Below are 20,269 nucleotides of genomic sequence, written 5' to 3'. Positions count from 1 at the left end.
AGCAGCAGCTAGCTGAAATGTTCTTCATCACCGTTCAATTTTTACTTCAAGTCACACCTCACAAAAGCTTTGTGACACTTGGATTTCCCTGATGCACGTAGCAAGGCATGTTCGTTCAATGAATCAAATAGATCACTTTTTCCCCGTCAGTAAAATGTAAACAACAACTTGTTTTCGCCTACACGGAGAAACTGAAAAACTCAAAATTAGGTACTTTTAAACTCAATTTTGAGTTCTTTTTCATCTCCCTTTTCATGCGCTCTTTCTATTGTTGTCAGAGAGTGAAGAGAGAAACAGCCAACTTTTGCAGTTCCGTGCGTCAAGCCAACACTGAGGTTCTAGCACAGTACTCAAATTCGAGTGAATACAACATAATCAAAATTTCGGTTGAGTGAAAAAAACTTAAAATTAGGTATTTTTTCACATGGAAGCAAGCGGGAACAACCCAACAAAAACATCGATTCCATCAACTCAAAATTGGCTTGACGCACGCAACCCCGAAGTTGAGTGGAAAGAACTCACTTTTGGGTAGTTTCGTCTCTCCGTGTAGGGAGAATGCAAGCAAATCGGGAGTAATTCGCGAATAGGGCGTAACTAACAAAACAATAACAATGCGAAAACAACAACCGAATTTTGCTGATCAAATTTCAATTCCTATTTAGAAGTAATACTGAATAATTCAACTTAAATAAGGTTAATTGATACAGTTCTGACATAGTTTCTTGTTTTTCTAAGAACAATGCACGTATTTGATATTTTTTGCACTAAAAATTGCATTTATTTAAATACGCCTGAATTGATACCTAAAAATGCTAATTTCGCCCAATACTATGCGCCTCGAATCGATATAATTTTCAGAATCGCCTTTTACTATTCGCCTTGTTTATGATTTTGACAGAATTTCGCCATTTGCTTTCGCCGTGTTTACGTTTTGATTTCAGTTAAGCCTTTCACTTTCATAAACAAAACACCAAACAAAACAAAGGAGTAGAAGGCGTAATTCTTGTTTTGTTCGTTTGGAATAGAATGGAATTACGCCTTTCCCTCAATCAGTGATTTTCAATAGTTAGAAAAGTGATATCAAGGAAACTATGTGAGCATTTAGAAGACAAATCTAGCATCTTTTCACTCCTGCAATTACTCAAATTGTGTACATTTTGTTGGTTACGGCTTTTTCACTAATTATTACGGAAATGTGTTGTTAGCTGGAATCACCAAATTCTGTAACCGGCGGCCTCGTGTGTGTACAATCTTTTGATATAACGAGGTGGGAGTCTGTGTACCGTCTACCCCCGTTGGTTTGACCGCATCTAATCTGAACACGTTTTAATTTGACCCCCTATAATAATCTGCACATCGTTCAAATTAAAAATAGTTCAAACGTCATTCTGCTCATGGAACGGGGTGAAACGGAACGAAGAATCAAAATAAAACAGCAAAAAGTGTTACCATCAGTGTGTTTTTCGATGCCCACAGGGTTACTACAAGTTCAAATTAAAAAATGGACCTCGTTCAAACCAACGGGGGTAGACGGTACAGGAGCGATATGCGTAAAAACCATCCGATAAGGTTCTATAACTACATCCGATAAGGTTCTTTTGCAAATGGCTAACGTGGTCATACCGACTCAACCCATATACAGGGGATAGACAATGATCGGGACAGGCAAAATTTTCACTTTTCAAAAAATGTTCAACTAGCTGTTACTTTTCGAAAAGTGTATCGAATATTCTCAAATTTTTACTGTGAGTTCATCAACTAGTTGTGTATCAGTGGTTCAAATTTGGGAAAGATCGGGCCATTTCCCACGAAGCTATAAATATTCTTGGAAAAGGTAAAATTATCCGATAGCCAACTTTGAGCTGTAAAACTCCAGATTCAATGAACCGAATGCAATGAAATTTTGATCATTTATGACTTATATAATGATCTATGGAAAACCGTTGACTTAACTTAAAATTCTTAACACGGAAGAAAATTATAACGATTAGATTATTTTTCTAATAAAACACCAAATTATCCAAAAACTTCAACATCGAAATTCAAGATGCAAATCATACATAGTTCATTTTATTTCCCTCCAATTGACTTATATATAAATGTGTTTTGAAGGAAAGTATCAACATAGCCGCAAATAAATTGAAAAAGTAATGGAATGCATATTAAAAATAGACCAATTTGCTAAAAAACCGTGAGAAAAATAAAACCGCTATAAATTTTGCTCTTGTTAAAAATTTCAAGTTATGTCTAATGTTTTTCAGAGTTCATGATATAAGTCATGAATGATCAAAATTTCATTGCATTCGGTTCATTAAATCCGGAGATATAATAGCTCAAAGTTGGCTATCGGATAATTATACCTTTTTCAAGAATCTTTATAACTTCGTTGAAAATTGCCCGATCTTTCCCACATTTGAACCACTGATATACAACTAGTTGATGAACTTACAGTAAAAATTTGAGAATATTTGATACACTTTTCGAAAAGTTACAGCTAGTTGAACATTTTAGGAAAAGTGAACATTTTCCCGATCATTTTGTCTATCCCCTGTACATATAGTACACAACAATTTAACGCCACACGAAGTCTGTCGAAGGAACTTGCACTTGGGTAGACGTGAAGGACATCGCCAAACAGAAAATGAGGTAAAATTAGGGATTTGAACAGTTTTGAAGCGGTCGGTGCTTTAGGAGCACAGTTGTACAACGTGCGTAGGCTAGCATAGATCTTTCCACAGTGCTGTGCTTTTAGGCTGTCCCACTGCAAATAATTTTGGAAAATGAACACTAGGTTATTCGCATTTTCCGTCCACTCGATGCTCTGACCGTCTAGCATAACTCTCGCGTCAGGAAAACCGTAGTTTAGTCGACGTTAAATTGAGATATATATGACTTTACTCTTCGCAGGATTCACTTGAAGACTATTTCGACGTGACCAATCTGCTACATGTTGAAGATCAGTATTAATCATCCTGATAAGCTCGCTCGTACAGGGCCCAAGCCACCTGACGTAGAGTTGCACATCATCGGCATAAATCTGTATGGAACAGTACTTCAACACAGTTGGTAGATCATTGATGTGACAGCAGAAGTGCAGGGGAACTAGAATTGACTTTCTACTTTCTAGGTTTAATCACCGCATGACTTTATCATAATTGAATTTTATTGGCTTTTCTCGGTGAACTTAATACTACTCAAAGAAGGAGGGAGTAACGAATTGAGTAAGAATTGAGCCTCGAGGCACACCAGATGATACATCCGCACTACTCGAAAAGCGATTATCACAGAAAACGGTCTGCTTACGTCCGCACAAGTAGGACCCCAGCAGGTTTACAGATGACGGAGAAAAGTTGAATTGCACTTCCTGTTTGGTTAGCTGTTTGCAATGTACGATAGTGTCGAAAGCTTTCGAAAAATCCAAAGCAGCAGTATGCCAGCACCCTTTTTGTCAATGATGGCTCCAAGGTCGTCATGTACTCGAAGAACTGCTGTTTTGACACTCTGACCTCCGTGGAAACCAGCTTGATAATCTGACAACAAGTTGTTACTCTGAATATGCGATGTCATTTGATGCTTGAGAAGCTTTTCAAAAGCCTTCGACAATGCACAAAGTATGCTAATTGGTCGTAGAGTGTTGATGTCATTTAAATGCGTTTTTTTAAGTGGAAGAATTTTTGCATGCTTCCAGCAATCAGGAAAAGTCGAATTCCGGATGAACATGTTGAACAGATGCGTTATATGATGGACGACCAATAGTAGGATCAGGATGAACTATTCGGCAGTTCATCTATCCCAACCGCACTTGATTGAATGTCCAAGATTGCATTGACAACTTCCCAGTACCGAACAGGTTGGAAAGAAAAACTATACGGCGAAGGTGGTGTTGAACTACGAGGTCTCAATGTCTGCTGGGTGTTACTCGTGTAGTTAGCCAAAAAGCACGATTTACCACATCCGGATCAAATTCACACGGCTTTGACGATTTATCGTTACCGACTCCTAGGCTCCGTACCCGCTGCCAAAGAATTTTGGACGGAACTCTACTGTCCAAGAATTGATTCAGATACTGCTGTTTGGCTTGTGCAACTTTCATGGTGGCCCGATCCCGCAGCACCTTGTATCGCTGTCGTTTCACGTCCCACACATGTGGCGGAACTTTCAACCAGTCTTTTCAATTCAAATTGTGCCCGAAATAGACGTGGACTAGACGGAAACAGAATTCGAGGGACAATTATCAACCTTATTAGTTTTGCTTAATTTTTAGCTTTATTGTATGTGGAAAACATCCGTTTTTCCCGTGGGATAAAACTATTACATCTATTTACCTCCCTGAAAATTTGACGTTATTTATGTGTGCTCCTCAGAACTGCTTGTTGCTTGTTCTGTAGAGATTCTTATAAGGATTTCTCTTAGAATTCTTGTCGGGATTTTCTTATTGATTCTTTCCGGGATTCTTTAAAATGTTATTTTCTCCTTCTTCTTGGCGTAACGTCCCCATTGGTAGAAAGCCTGCTGCTTGGCTTGGCGTGGGCTTCGTAGCCTTTCCCTACCAATACTCCATGTCTAAGAGAGTTAAGGAAATTTTAATTACAGAATCGAAATCGAACTCGTCTCCCGGACGGTCTTGCTTGAAACCTGCGCGTTTACCACTTTGGTTATATCCAACAGTCTTCTAGATGTGTCGGGATTTTTCAGGATTTCAGGAATTCCTACCCCGACTCATAATGGTATTTTTTTTTCAGGATCCCGAGATTCTTTTCCGAACTTATCGCGAAACTCTCCCAGAGTTATTCTCTGGAATTCATACCGGTAATTTCTTCAAGGCCTTCTCCTGGGATTTCTATAGGAATACATAGAAGGATTTTTTCGGGGATTCCTGCAGCAACTCTCCCATGGATTTCCTCTGGGATTCTCCAAAGGATCCCTCCCAAAGTTTCTCTACGGATGTCTCGTGTGATTTCATAGATTCGTTTAGGCACTCCTCTTGTTCTCCCGGGTGTCTAGTCAAGATTTAACTAGATATTTTTTGAAAGATTTCTCTCGGGGATTTCCCCGAGTAATTCTGTTCACCATTCTTCCATTGTTTTCTCCTGGAATTATTTCAGGGTATTCTCTCAACCTTCCTGCAGGGATTCCACCATAGATTCTTCCCGAGATTTTTCCCGGGAATCCTTTAATGATGTTGTTTTTAAGTATTCCTCCATAGCTTATTTTTTTTAAATCGTCCAGGGTAGACGTGTGCGCCGCCGCGCCGATGAAAAATCGGCGTGAATCGGCGGGCGGCTTCCCAAGTCAACAAGAATCAAATATACTATTTTTTTAAACGGGGATTGATTAAGGGGTGTTATACCCATGCACTGGTGGAAAAAGTTTATGGTTATGTTGTTTGAAGCCGATCCAGGAAGCATCGGCGTGTCGGCGTGGCAATAGGCGGTGGCGGCGGCGGCGGCGGCGGCGTGAAAACCGCACGCCGATGGGCGTATCGCTTCTCAGAAAGGCTATTGTTAAAAACGTGATTCATTGGAAGGAGCGAAACTTCTCGAAAGCAGCTAACTGTATTGGCAGCTTCAAGACTGCAAATAGTTTATATTTTATCAATTTCAATTGCACGAACATTTGATTAACAACTTACATTTAAGGACAAACGTCTTGAAATCCCGTTTCAACAGTGCATCAGAACTTGAAACGCACAAATCTCAAGAAGCAAGCTTCACACAATAGTGCATTTCATTATTCTGTTCTTGCTCACTCGTAATAAGCTTAAAATAAGAAGATCAGGTGCGCTGGTTTTGTTTAAGAAGAGATTTGTGCCTTCGAAATCGTGAGTAGGTGGCAAAGTCGGCCATTGTGGCGGCCATTTTGGGATTCTAACAAGTCTGTCCTTAAGTTCCATTATTTGTCTTCCAAGACACGACAACTCTAACATCTTCAATCTTAGACCATTACTAACTTTCTCGATATTCTGTGAACTAGCTTTTCGATGCGACACTACTTGACAAATATATATCTTCTACTTTTCCACTGGTCTCACTCAACTGGCAGAATATGAAGTAATTCAAATACTATGCAACGGAGAACTCGGGGCTCACTAAGCACGGAAGGAAATCGTTTGCCTATTTCCAACAGCTATCATCATCAAAACCAGATAATATCTGCAGCAGCACATAGCTAGATGTCCACTTGTTGTAATCGAATCAATAGAAAATAAATAACTTTGTTAATAATTGTTTAAGAAGCCCCACACCGATGCACGCCGAGTTCACGCCGAATATTCGGCGCACACGTCTAGTCCAGGGGTCTCTCAAGGATTCCTATATGGATACCTCCTAAGATCTGTTGATAGATTATCTCGAGAATCTACCAGGAACTTTTTTCAGGATTCCACCAAGGATGTTTTGTTCCTTCAGGGCTTTCACGTGGGTCATCCAGAGATCTCTCCTGAACTCCTTAGATATTCGCCCAATGATTATTTCAAAATTTATTCAAAGTTACATCCCAAACTTTCTTCTGGGGTTCTTTTCAGGATTCCTGTAAAGGTTTCGTCTGTGGTTCCTTCAAGGATTTTCCTGATTCTTCAGAGCTTTTTATTAGCTTGTAGCCTAATGTCCAAATACAAATATTGCATCATAGAATCCTCATAGAGAAGCAGACGTCACACTCTACACACTTCCCATCAATCACCTTTTTAACGGTTGATTCAAATATTCGGTAGTTGTTCAGTTGACCAGTTGCGGTGTTTGCATCGTTTTCGCTCCTGCTTGACGTTTGCTCACTACCGCCGTCTAGTGGTGGCTTGTCCAATCACGGCATGATTAGCATTGGGCGATAACGTTTTCGTGATGATGATTTTTAATATAAATATCATGAACGAAGAATAACTGAAAGTATACTGGAGGGATTCTTGAGTAATCTTCGTAAGAACGAGGATTCCACAGAGAAACAGACGTACCTGTTTTTCCAGAATCCCTCCAGTATATTTTCAGTTATTCTACGTTCATGATTTTTTTTCCGGATTTGTCCAGGACTTCCTCCTGGTAGTCGTTAGGCGTGATGAAATCGGGTTAAGACTGCAACTGTTTCATAATGTGAAGTGAAATTACCTCGACTTCCTTTTAAGAGATAATTAACTTAGTGGTAGTTATTGTAAAAGAGAAATAATTTATTTTTCTCTTTGTATCGTTTCAGGAATCGACAGCTTATCTGGTAAGTACTATAACTATCACAGAGAAGTACATTGCTTTTCTTACTTTTATTGGGCTTTTAGCCCCAGGGTAATTTATTTCGTGAGTAGATAGCAGCGCTACCTCGTATAGTTTTTGGTGAGCCTGCTCTGATTATTGTTATTATAACCGTTTAAATATTATCTTTCACGCAGGAAGCAAAACGCAATTAGCGCGGATTTCCTGCTGCAAATGTTAAAATAACGACAGTTTTATTAGTATGTGTATGTTTACAGGAAGAGCAGCATTGCTGTTGCCCTCTCTTCTTCTATCGGAAGAAATCTGAGGTTTCCGAAAAGCGGAGGCTACGGTGGCAATAAAGGGGTTATCGACAGCAAATCGGTACAGTAAAAATTCAAAGATTTAAAGAACGAACTAGTCAATCCATGAGATACAAAGAAATACAGTACGGAAGGAAACTCCAAAACTCCTAAAAAGAAAGTTATAATTCTGTAGGAGTCCGGATATTGTCCGAGATTCTGCAGGAAGTCGGAAATGCTATTAATAAAACTAGTAATCCGAAGAAGATCCTCAATTTCTTAAACGAAGCTGAGGGTTCAAGAGAAATGATGGTTTCAAAAGAAAGAAAGGGACTCTGAGAGTTTTAGAAAGATGGTGTTTTTGAGTTTGTCATGATAATAGCTCTCAATTCCAGGAACAACTTGGCTAGTCTAACTCCCCGATAATTCCTCCTGAAGTTCTCCAGAAGTCCTCCAGGAGCTCTCCAGGAGTCCTCCAGGAGTTCACGGGAATACATCCAAGAATTCTACGGGAACGCCTCCAACAGTTCTTCGAGAATGTCTCCAAGAATTCCTCCAGAAGATCCCCAGGAATCCCTTCAAAAGTTTCCCGAGAATTCATCCAGAAGTTCTCCGGGAATTTCTGCAAGAGCTCTTCAGGAATTTCTCCAGGAGGTCCCCAAAAAAGATTCCCGGGAATTCCTCCAGGAGTTCCGTTTGAGGAATTCCTTCAGGAGTTCTTCATAAATTCTACCTGTCGGACTTCCCGGAAATTTCTTCAGGAGTTCCCCGGGAGTTCCTACAGGGGTTCCTGAGGAAATCATCCAGAAATACTCAGGTAATTCCTCTAGGAAATCTCCTATAAATCCTCCAGGAATTCACCGAGAATTTCTTCAGGAGTTCCCCGGGAATTCTTCCTGATGTTCCCCGGGAATGCCTCCCATTGTTCCCCGGGAATTCCTTCAGTAGTTTTCCAGGAATTCCTCCAGAATTTCCCCGGAAATTCCTTCATGAGTTCCCCATGATTTTCTCCAGGAGTTACTCAAGAATTCCTCCAGAAGTTCCCCGTTAGTTCCGCCACGAGTTCCCCGGGAGTTTATCCACGAGTTTCCCGTTTAAATTTTGCAGGAGTTCTGCGGGAAATTCCCGTAGAATTCTTTCAGGAGTGGATCGAATTTCTGCAGGACTTCCCGGGAATTTCTGCAGAAGTTCCCCTGGAATTCCTCAATGAGTCTCCAGGGAATTCCTCCAGAAGTTTGTCCGGAATTTTATTCTGGACTTTCCCGGGAATTCATCTAAAATTTCCTCGGGAAGTTTAAAGTTTAGTTAAATTCCTCCAGGAGTTGACCAATAATTCCAATTCTATCAGGAGATTTTCAAGAATTCATGGAGCAATCACCGGAGAAATTCCTGGCTGCTCCCGAAACCGCACCGTTGCACGTGAACTTTTTCCAGCAGCGTCTTTAAACGTGGTTTTATTGGCATGGTGTCTTCGGATGAAAATTTTATAAAAATAGGGCGCATCCAATGGTTTTTAGCTTTAGTTCGCAACTTTGCCACAGGTGGCGCTGTAAAATCCAACTTTTTTGTTTGACGTTTTTTCAATATAGTGTCTTCGGCAAAGTTGTTGATATGCTCACTACAAATATCTTTGCCGAAGACATCAATCCTCTATCTCTACATTGTTTCAAGATACAGACGTATTTTATGAATGACCCTCCAAAAATCGTTTTATTCGTATATTTTGAAAACGCGCAGTGTTAGAAAGTTGCAATGTTCTACAAAGTTATGTAAAATGTCAAAATTAACAACTTTGTAGAAGTGAATAGGGTTCTAAAATGTCAATAGTATTAGTTATGGCTATTTTTGAGTTAAAAATAGCCGTTTTTCAAGGCTCAATAACTATCTTAGATGCAAATGGATGCAACTAGGTTCAATATGTATTACTATTAGTTGAATATCCTGATATTTTCGGCTGTAATATCGAGTATCCTTAGCAGGGGTTCTTAATCTTACTAGAGCCTGTTTTGACGCTAAAACAATAATACCAGTTTTTGTATGTCATTTAGAACCCCATTATCTTCTATGAAGTGATGAATATTAACTACTCGCATAATTGTATGCTTTATTGCGCCTACAACAATCAATTATTATTGAACTGTTATCATATTATTTTAAAAACACTGCATAGAAGTGAGCTAAACCATTCGGTCATATGTATCCAAGTGATCTCACCAGCAAGCAAATTTTGTTCGTGTGTTCAAAATATGAATGTAAATCTAGCGTTCGATTTGAATAGGTCGAATCAGTGTAGGAACTTTGCAGGGTTGTTGTCCGGCATTCATGCAACATGCCCTGCCCACCGTATCCTACCGGCTTTGGCCACCTTCTGGATACTGGATTCGCCGTGGGGTGCAGCGACCTCGTGGTTCATTCTTTGCCACCATACACCGTGCTTCTGCACACCGCCGAAAATCGTCCTTACGCGTCGCTTGGAAAATCCGAGTACTTGCAGGTTGTTCTCGAGCATTATCCATTTCTTGTATCCGTGCGTAGAGGACTTAGCAGCGTTCTTTTCAGCCTTTTATACATGGTGCATTTGATGCGGTTGAATCTTTTTTGACCACATCTTCTTCTGGAGCTCGTGGTAGGCACGACGTGGTTTTATTAATTGAACGCTTACAGCGTTACCTAGCGGTGAAATTCGAAAACTTGTAATTTCTGCATACATATGGTCTAGTTTTCCCATACTAACTTCAAGCTCGTTGGGGCGCTCAGACTTAATCGATTTCGTTCAAATTCTGAACGTAGCTTCTATGAGCCCAAACAATTGCTTCAGGAGGCAAAACTTTGCATTTTTATAATTTTATGCCTTTCACATATGTAAGAAAGTATTACTGTTCCGGATTCTCAGTTGAACCAGTTTACAGATAAATATTCATAGTCCGTAATTCAACAACACGAAACTGAACAATACTATTGCCTACCCATCCAAAAGAAGATATCGAAAGCGTAACTTACGATCAATTCTCCTCACGCTAACCAAAACCATCCATCAATCATCCATAATTTTCAGAATCATTTTAGCGTAATAAATTATTTAGCGCATCAACATCTTATAAATACATAAATAAACCAAGCTGAGCATTTGAAATGCAGGAATATTCGCGCTGAGAGCGCGAAAAAACATTACCACATCAAGTTGTGCTTTCCTGCTTACTGATGCTGTGTTGTTACCACATCGCACGTCTTCGCCTTCCCCTCTGTCCGGAAGGAATGCGATATCCTTTTTGACCTTCAAACTCCGACCGCGCGCTTGCCTCGGTGGAAATGGAAAGCGCCGTCGTCGTCAACCAACAATACGTCCCACTCCTCCCTCCTTCTAAGAAAAATCATTCGTCTTTGGATTGGGAACATCTCCTGCCCAAGATCTTCAATAAGAAGCTGCGGGGCTGCGGTGGGTGGTTGGCTGTTGTTTATCCTCTGTGACGGTTTCTAAATGGGGAAAGACGGAAATTAGGCCATGTTGCGCCCCCCGGTTCTTCCCGCCGTGTTTGTTTGTTTGTGTCATTGATTGTTTTACAAAGGAACATTCCGGTCGGTCGGCGGAAGACGATTGCTCAGAACAATTTTCCAGGACATGCATAGGATCTGCTTGGGCCTATATAGCCGATGCGGTAAGCGAGTGGATATTCAACAATGCCATGCTGTGGATGGCGGGTTCGATTCTCGGTCGGTCCGTCTAGTAATCGTCTAGTAATGAAAATTTCCTTAGCTTCCTTGGGGATAGAGTATCTTCGTCCTTGCCGTACGATATTAATACAAATGCAAATAACTGCTCATAGAACACTTAGTTGTGAAGCAGGCTTTGTCCCAGCTTGGATGTTACACCAAGAAGAAGAAGAAACAAGATGCTTGGTTCGTCGATGTTGTTTATCCGGATAGCAGCGAATCACAGAAGATGAACAATGTATATATAGGTATACTGTTAGTGTATCAACATTCATATGTCTCGTTTGATTGATATCCTTTCAGTATTCAATAACAACTACCATGCTTCTCCATCCTTCTTCATCCACCGACGTGGAGTATGTTATCGAGAAGAAGTTGATATTCATTAATTTGTATCGAAAAACCAATAAGCAACTGTACTCATATTTTATAAACTTTAAAACAGCACGTCGTTTGCTTCTGGTCTCTCGCTCTAGACAGACGAAAGGCAACATTGTAGGTATTTACAGTGAAAATCCTAAGTGGTACAGATGAAGTGGAAACTCCAACACTCTTCGAAGTCAGACATCGGAAAGAGATTCTTATCGCACGCACACCCACACTCAAACACTAGCAGCATGCTTATATACCACCTTCGACCATCTTCATGCAGATATCCCCACAGATACAGTCTAGGTTTCCAACGATAGATGTGGGTTCTCGACCCACAACCCCCTCGTATTGCATTGCATCGGTAGGCAGCTGCTCAGATGGGTGAAAATAAACACAAGTCATCATCCTACTGAAGACGCGTGCCTTCATCCCCCCCAAGAGCAACTGTGTGGCTCTGGTCGGAAGAAAACTCCAGTAGCTAGCAGCAGTTCCCTTGCTGCGAGATGGTGCAATATGAAGCTCGGTGTGTGGTGCGGCCACCGACCGCTGCTTTCATAATGACGATAGTCGATACAACCTTGAACTGTGTTGTTTTGATAGGTAAGGATGCTATTGCAGTTATGATATAAGAAAGGATTCATTTTGAACATAAAGTTTTCGTTCTTCAGTAGTTACGAAATATTAAAATTTTGGTTATGAACAAATAAGCTTATAACAAAGCTTAATTATAATTACTGTATATCCCTTTCGGGACGGAGCGCAAAAAACGAAATCTCCATAAAAATGGCTCAACTTTGGCTCTTTAGAACTCTTAGATTTCCAACAAAATAACAATTATTGTTATTCATTTGGAAGAACTACGCTTTATATTACGATTTCTAGCTATGACTACATAGATAAATCGGAAATAAAAAAAAAAAATGCACGGGTAAAAATCCGGAACCCAAAACTGGCAAAATGCGTCATGATTGGGCGATAAATGTGTGTTTTTATGTTATGGATACACACCATAAAAAATCGGCATGATATCATGATGAGTTTTGCCGTGACATAGCTTTGACGCTACATTTCTTATGTTTAGTACAAATAATTATAAATTTGCGGCATGAAGTACACTGCATCTTGACGAAAATTTATGAAATCATATGCCTTATTCATGGAACTCTTACATATCGTTTATGGTTTTCATTCCATCGGTACAAATTGCCAATAATTATAAATTTGCGGCATGAAAATGAAATTTTATGAAATCATAAACCTCATTTATAATATTTGTACTTATCATTTATGATTTCGGTTCCATTAGTGAAATATGGAAACCGTTTTCAATCAAATGGAAACTAGCTACAAATGTTTAACTTAATTAACCTTTAACCGCTTCTTGTTCCAATTACTTTTTGGTAGTTCTTAACTCCGGCAGCATAGTTAATGTAGCAAGGTGCGAAAGAAATTTTGATCCTCAAATCAGTGATTTCAATAAGTCGCCGTCATAGGTATTGAAGAAAAATATCTTTTCTGGGAAGTTTCTGCATGCAAACCAAAAGCCCTTCCTTTTTTCTGCAGAAGATCCTTAACGGGGTGCTCACTTCGCAGTATTGTTCTAAAAAATAATAAGAATAGAGTTATACACTTTTTTGTTTATTTAAATGATAGTTTGTCTTACCACGAAACACAGCAAATCAGAATGGGTGTGGAGCTCGCTCCGTAACAGGCAGCTGCCTTCGTAACGGACGGACTTGGTGTGAACGCAGCGACACATAGTCCACTGACAGTGTGCGTGGACCGTATGGTGACGACCTTGATGGGTGGAACTTAGTACAAAGATCGCACCCGTTTGTTTCGTTACATTGCTTTATGTCGCTGTTTTATGGTTTTATGAGTCAGCAACATGATTCTATGACTCAGCGGTATGGTTCTATGACTTGTAGTCATGTTATCATGAAGCGACATATTTCAAGATTTCATAACTTTTTCGTCATGTTTTGGGTTCCGGATTTTTACCCGTCACACGCTGAAAAATCCGTTCCGATAAACGTGAACAAAAAGTCACGAACATCAGAACCTACTGTCTGTTAGATTTGTGACTACTAACTGACTTGTTACGGTGTTTACAGAGACCATCTATTGCAAAAATGATCTCAAATAATAGAATGCAGTTCATGTCTAGTCAACGACCAGCTTTTAAGATTTTGCTCTCGTTTACGTGAACAACATTCATGCGATCTGTCAGTTGGTGCTGCCTTAGTAAAATGGATAAACAAAAGTTCCAAGATTGAAATCTGTGCATAATGCAAAAATTTAGGGAGAAATATTGTCGAGACATGCAAAAAACTTAAAAAATGAGCTCTCGTCGCAGTGCCATCGTGGTGAAGGTAAATACAGTGCCACTCGAATACGAGGATGCAGTCTGTGTACTAACGCTACTAGGACTTTACGTGATTGGTAAGTTGGCTGCTGTAAAATCACGACAAAATTGTGTGCTTTGCAGTGCCCACAAAATCACGATAATCCATTCAAGTTGCCGTTCAAAAAGTATTATTTTTCGTGAAATATGGTTCGTCTTTCAAATGTTGTGCTATACTTAGTGCTAAGAAGTGTACCGAAATCTATAAAACGGGCTCATGAAGCTGTGCCAGGGGATCCTATTTTTGTGAAAACAAATCTGACTTCCATGAACTAAGTGCTCGCCGCTGTGAAAAATCAAAACAGACCGTGAACTAAGTCCTGGTTGCCGTGACCTTACCTCGTATATTCATGAACTGAATTTTCTTATCCGTGAACTTACTTCACGATTTTGAAATCATAGTTCCTCGAAAGGCGCCGATCGTTCCGTTACTGAGGCGTTACGTATGCGTGGCAGAACTAATAAAAATCTGACGTGTTGTCGAATTCGTAACTGAGTGTGGGCGATTTTCGGAACGGATTATTTTGCGTGCAGGTATCATCACGCATGGGTAGTGTTTATTAGAATTCTCTGAATTGCTTCTTCGTGCATTAGCTTGCGCTAACCTCTATAATAGACCTAGTGCACATTTAGGAAAAACGGAGAAAATGTATGGAAAATAAAATTTTCAATGATTTTTCCATGAAACTAAAATAAATTATCTTAACCTTTTCTGTTTGCTATTCCATCTCTGAGTTATAAGTGATTTTCTCTGTCTGGATTCTAAATGGGCAATGCCTTAGATAAGCCAACCAATTCTTACGATTAGCGTACCTACCAGTAGTAATTAAAACACCTTTTTTTTTAATATCATTTACATTATTCAGCCCTATTTCCGTAATTTCTAATAAACTTTGTTACAGAAATAAATAAAAGTTAATTAATTAATACAATGGATCGACATATCATGATACACTTCTTCTACACTTCTTTTGCATGTGTATATCGTGTGGCAGGCACGAAGATACTCTATGCCCAAGGAAGTCAAGGAAATTTCCTTAACGAAAAGATCCTGGACCGACCGGGAATCGAACCCGTCATCCTCAGCATGGTCATGCTGAATACCCGTGCGTTTACCGCCTAGGCTATATGGGCCCTCATGATACACATAGAACCTTACAAATGCACAAATTAGGAACATCACAAATTGACGCAGCACAACACATAACATAAATGTGCCCTGTTATCCAGATGGATAACATCTTCCGATCACAGGATGACGAGGTTTCATGTATTGGTTTGGGTCCATCAATCATCCTGGAATTGTATTTTAGTTGGCATTTGCCTTTTAGTTCACAGCATTTGATGCTGTGTTCATAGCTTGGTTTTGTCTAGGAAAACTAATCCTAATCGGGCATCCAGATTCGGGGTTCATAACTAGAGTTCTATAACTTGAAGTCTGTGCCTGGGAATGATTTTCATCTCTAGCAAATGGCCGAATGTTGGCAATCGAAATAGGAATGCGGGCCTCCATTCTGCCAGAACCCTATAAATGTGTATTAATACTAGGAGAATATACACAAGGTAAAATACAACATAGAACACAAAGAACGCACGAATATTAAACTTAAAACACATTAAACAATTATTCTGTCTTATAATTGTAACAAAAATTTATACCCGTAACAACTTTCAAGTGTTTTGATTGTTTCTTTGATGCGAACGACTGTTATTTTATTAGAATGAACCTATACGCGTGTTTGATACCTGGTTTCAGGATAAGAGACATCTTTTCGTCAAGTTTCTCGGATCAGTAAAAGTTACCTACTCGCAAATCTGGTACGGTTTGTGCAAGCTTACCTGGGCCAGTCATTATAATTATAATATGAATAAGCAATCTATTACTGTTTTCCCAACATGTTTACCATTCAGCTTGAAAGCTGCAAAGCAAACAGTCTATCAATATAATTTACCTAGACGCATGGCGCTAGTGGTGAGGTCTTTGAGGTCAAACTCCACCCCTCTCATTAAGTAATGAATTTCGTTTAGGTGCCACATCTATCCCATTCGTTTGTGACACTCGGAGTTTTTACACAGGTCCTGCCTGTAGGGCCTACACTCCCGATCAAAAGTTTGGGGCCACTCCCTCAAAAACATGTCATTTTTTTAGGCTCATAACTCCGCCAATTTGCGTACGATTTCAACTCTCTAAAATAAAAGCTCTCATTTTTGGGTAACACCCATGCCGCACAGGGACTGTGTTGGAAACACACATTTTTTAAAATTGCTCGTACGCTCACATTTTTGCAAAATATCAATATTTTTCGGTATTTGAAGGTGGTTTATAAACCCAGTGAGGTTGCCATGTCGAAATTATTGCAAAGAGCGTACGAGCAATTTAAAAAAAATGTGTGTTTCCAACACAGTCATGTGCGGCATGGATGTTTACTAAACATGTGCAGGCCGAAATACATTTTTGAGCGTAGCCGTTTTTGCGTGAAAATCCTAGGTCTCATTTGAAGGATAAGTCAAAGTAAATTTATGTTTTTGGTGAAAGTTTTTCAAAAATATTTGCATGTAAACTTAATCCAAAGTTGCCACATTTTCTAAAAAATGAATATAAACTAACGGCAGTGTCGCTGGAAATTGGGTCGACCAAATTTTAAGATGAGAGCCTATAACCTATTTTCTATTGGCTTTCAACTCCTTTTTACCGAACTTGGCTAAAACATCTAGAAAAAAAACGTTATTAAGTAACTTAACCCTTGATGTCATCGACCAAAAGTTTGGGGTCACCCCTCAAAATAATGTATCGGCCAAAAGTTTGGGGTCACTATCGTAAAACATGGAAAAGTGATTTGTTGATATCTGTGTCATCTTTCATTCAATTTCAATTCTTCTTGGCTTATTTGAAACGTAATGAATGGTACTTACTGTAAAGCCATTGAACTACACATATTTGGTAAAATTTACATACTAAAACTTAACGTAAAATTGCATCAATTTTTGAAATGCGTTGAAATGTGTTTACTTTACATAACATTTTTATGCATAAAAATCGTTGAATACGTTAAATTAAAAACATCTAACGTATATTTAGTTAATTACCTTTGAATTGAACCAAAAAGAATTAAAATTGAACTATAGATGACAAAGATATCACCAAATCAGTTTTACATGTCTTACGACAGTGACCCCAAAGTTTTGGTAGATGACATCAAGAGTTAAATTACTTAAAAACTTTTTTCCTAGATTTTTTATCCAAGTTCGATAAGAAGCAGTTGAAAGGTAATAGAACATAGGTTATATTGCCGCTCTCATCTTAAAATTTGGTCGACCCAATTTCCAGCGACACTGCCGTAAGTTTATATTCATTTTTTAGAACATTTGGCAACATTGGGTTAACTTTGCATACAAATATTTTTTAAAACTTTCACCTAAATCATGTTCAAAGTTACATTGACTTATTATCTTTCGAATGAGACCTAGGATTTTGAAATCGGACTCAAATTGGTGAAGATATGGGCTTGAAAAAATGACATGTTTTTGAGGGGGTGACCCCAAACTTTTGATCGGGAGTGTATGCTTCATGAGTGTGACCGGTACTGTGTTATGAAATGATTCAAACATTTTTACAGACTTTGATATGAAATTAAGTTGAAATAACGTTCAAATTGCGTTGTGACAGCAATCAATAATAAAATGTGAATGTGTGTTTAATGAACGCTTATGATATGTTTCAAAGGCACTTCTTCAACATGCGCACATCAAAAATTTTTATTATGTTTTGCAACAAGCATTACAACACTAAAATAACCAATATATAACTTAATCTCTTATGAGATTAGATCTGCCAAATGTGAAAATATTGTTTTGGTCTATCGCGATGTTCACTTTGTTGACAGTCAAAATCGCCGTCGACTTCTTTTAGTTTCCGCGCCCCGCGGCTAATAGAATTAAAGTTAGTCTCGACGATTTGTTCGGTAAACGCCTTGGAAAAATTCGCGAGTGAAAATCAATACTTTGTGTTGATGCAACCAACAGCACAGAGGTGCTCTGAATGACGGCTGAGCATTTCGGATCTCTGAGTCAGGGTCAGGGTTCCGAAGCAGTTCGGGGCAACAGATTGCTTTGGATGGAAAGTCCACTGACTGCGGCAGTTTATTCGGTACAACTATCGCAACAGCGGCTGTTAACAGTTCCCAAATATGTCGAAGTGGGAAAAAGGATGCAAACGAATCCACGGTCATCGTTGATCTACCAGAAGTGCGTAGACTGTAGATCTCAGGTTGATTTGCGTTGATCGTCCGTACCGATTGGGTTCAAATTGCTGCAGCTCTAGTCTTGTGGGTAGAGCAGAAAGATGAGCGAATGTGATGTGGTGATGGAATATCAGAAGAACGCAAAAATGATTGCAAACGAGGTTATGATGTGCCTTGATGCTCTATTAATGTTATTCAATTATTTTATAAATACTTTTCAAACATGATGAATCCAAAAGACGAAAACAAAATATTTGTTTTTGTTTGTAATTTGTCAACATTGTTAGAGACGGGCTTGGTGGTCTAGTGGCTACCGCTTCTGATTCGTATGCAGAAGGTCATGGGTTCAATCCCTGGCCCGTCCTTTTCATACTACTTTGTGTCTTTCCATCCACTTTCTCTCGCTCTCTCTTCTCTACATATACAACTCATGTATATTCATATGTTCATAGCCATCGCTAGAACCAGAAACGAATTGAAAAAAGTCGTTTCCCTCCCTTCCAACTTCCACTCACAGCACAGTGTATATATAACGCCTATAAGTTATGCAACCAAAGCGTGCTGTGCCGCTTGACCTTATTCACCTTATTCACCACACAATCTATCACGAACACTATAAATAACCCTATCCATGGATCGCATCACCGACCCAACGGTGACTCCCAGATCTCCCATCCTTTCCGTCTAACAAATACCCCAGTCCGTGCGGGTTGTGGGGACGCAGAGTGCTCTAGGTCTCTAGTAGCAACAACCAGTACACTCTAGCATTCCTTTCCCTTCCCAGCTGACTATAAGGACTTGACCGGCGCCGTTATTGATCAAATATGCATGAGCTGCTAAAATTGCACTTTGAGAATAAGTGGAATGTCCCACCCCCTTATTCAGTTGGATCACAGTGCAACTGGTACCAGTTCAGATCAATCACGGAGGAGCAACCATTGACATGTATAGTCAGAATTGATCGTTGATCGTTGATCGAAAATTGAGAAAGTTATGGTGCTTGAGGTGAAAACACCTTTTTATTACTCGAAAATTCAACTTTGAAGCGATTGCGCGACCTCTAAATCTCAATATTTTTGGCTTGAACTCAGAGGTTTCTCTTTTTGTGTCATTTGAATCCAAAAGAGCTTACGAATTCCAGATTTCAACAACTTTTGAAAAATAAGCCGCAGCCTAGTGTCCAAGTAACCATAAATTGGTATTAGAACTTTTCATCGCTGTTTTGAGCTGAAAATGTTGTATTCAACGGTTTTACTTTTCCAGTTAAAAAAATAACTTTGCACAGTGATTCCAAAGCCGTATCTGGCTTTATGCATAGACTATTAGTTTTGGCTGTATTCTGTCTTTGGAAATGTTTCTTCACCATATTTTGGACAATCTTTCGAATTTTGTAAAGTTAAGGTGGTACAAAGAATTTCAAAGACCCTAATATTAGCTTCTTAATTGTCACATATAGAGCAATGAAATGTTCCACGAAGTTGAAAAGCACTTGATTCCAAAAAACGTTGTCGAAGGAATTATAGTTCCATCGGTTAAGGTTTAAGAGAAAAACATTTTTATGAAAAAAGATAGGATGACACTTAAAAATGGAACGGTGCAAATGGATTATAGGGTAAATGTACCAATTATGGTTATAGTACCAATTATTCGCCATAGTTGATTTTCACCCTTTAACGATGTAAATCAACAACAAAAAATTTGTGAACAACAGATCACGTCCACAAAAGGTAGTCGCACTCATTTAAACTTCACATTTTCCTCAAATCATGCTAGAAATAAATCATTTTCCTTAAAATTTCTGCTTCCTTGCACCCTTTTTCGCCATAGTGTACCAGTTATGGCTAATCCCATAAGGAATGCATGCAAATAGTGCGAAAAGGAACCGAAGTTAAAAAATGTAGCCATAACTGGTACAGGGCTCCTATCATTGGCACACGCTGTAATAAATACTAAAAGTAGTTTTGGCTCCGTTTCTAATTTTTCCTGTAAAGTATGGAAACTAAGCTGTCTTTTAACTTATTGATGACATTCGTTGGTCTTCTCGTTATTTTTGTATAAATA

General features: G+C 39.1%; 1 protein-coding gene across 2 annotated transcripts in view; it reads left to right on the top strand.

Moving 5' to 3' along the window:
- Window positions 1-20,269, top strand: part of LOC109432273 (xaa-Pro dipeptidase) — a 757,159-nt gene that overhangs the window by 144,389 nt on the left and 592,501 nt on the right. For both annotated transcript variants that reach the window (XM_062855645.1, XM_062855648.1), the window contains exon 2: window positions 7,186-7,203. The gene's annotated coding sequence lies outside the window, so the exon portion shown is untranslated. The remainder of the gene's footprint in view (window positions 1-7,185; window positions 7,204-20,269) is intronic.

The sequence above is a fragment of the Aedes albopictus genome, chromosome 3 (assembly GCF_035046485.1).
Source record: "Aedes albopictus strain Foshan chromosome 3, AalbF5, whole genome shotgun sequence".
Classification (NCBI taxonomy): domain Eukaryota; kingdom Metazoa; phylum Arthropoda; class Insecta; order Diptera; family Culicidae; genus Aedes; species Aedes albopictus.
Note: the sequence above shows the minus strand (reverse complement) of the source record. Positions and strands in the feature narration are given on the sequence as shown.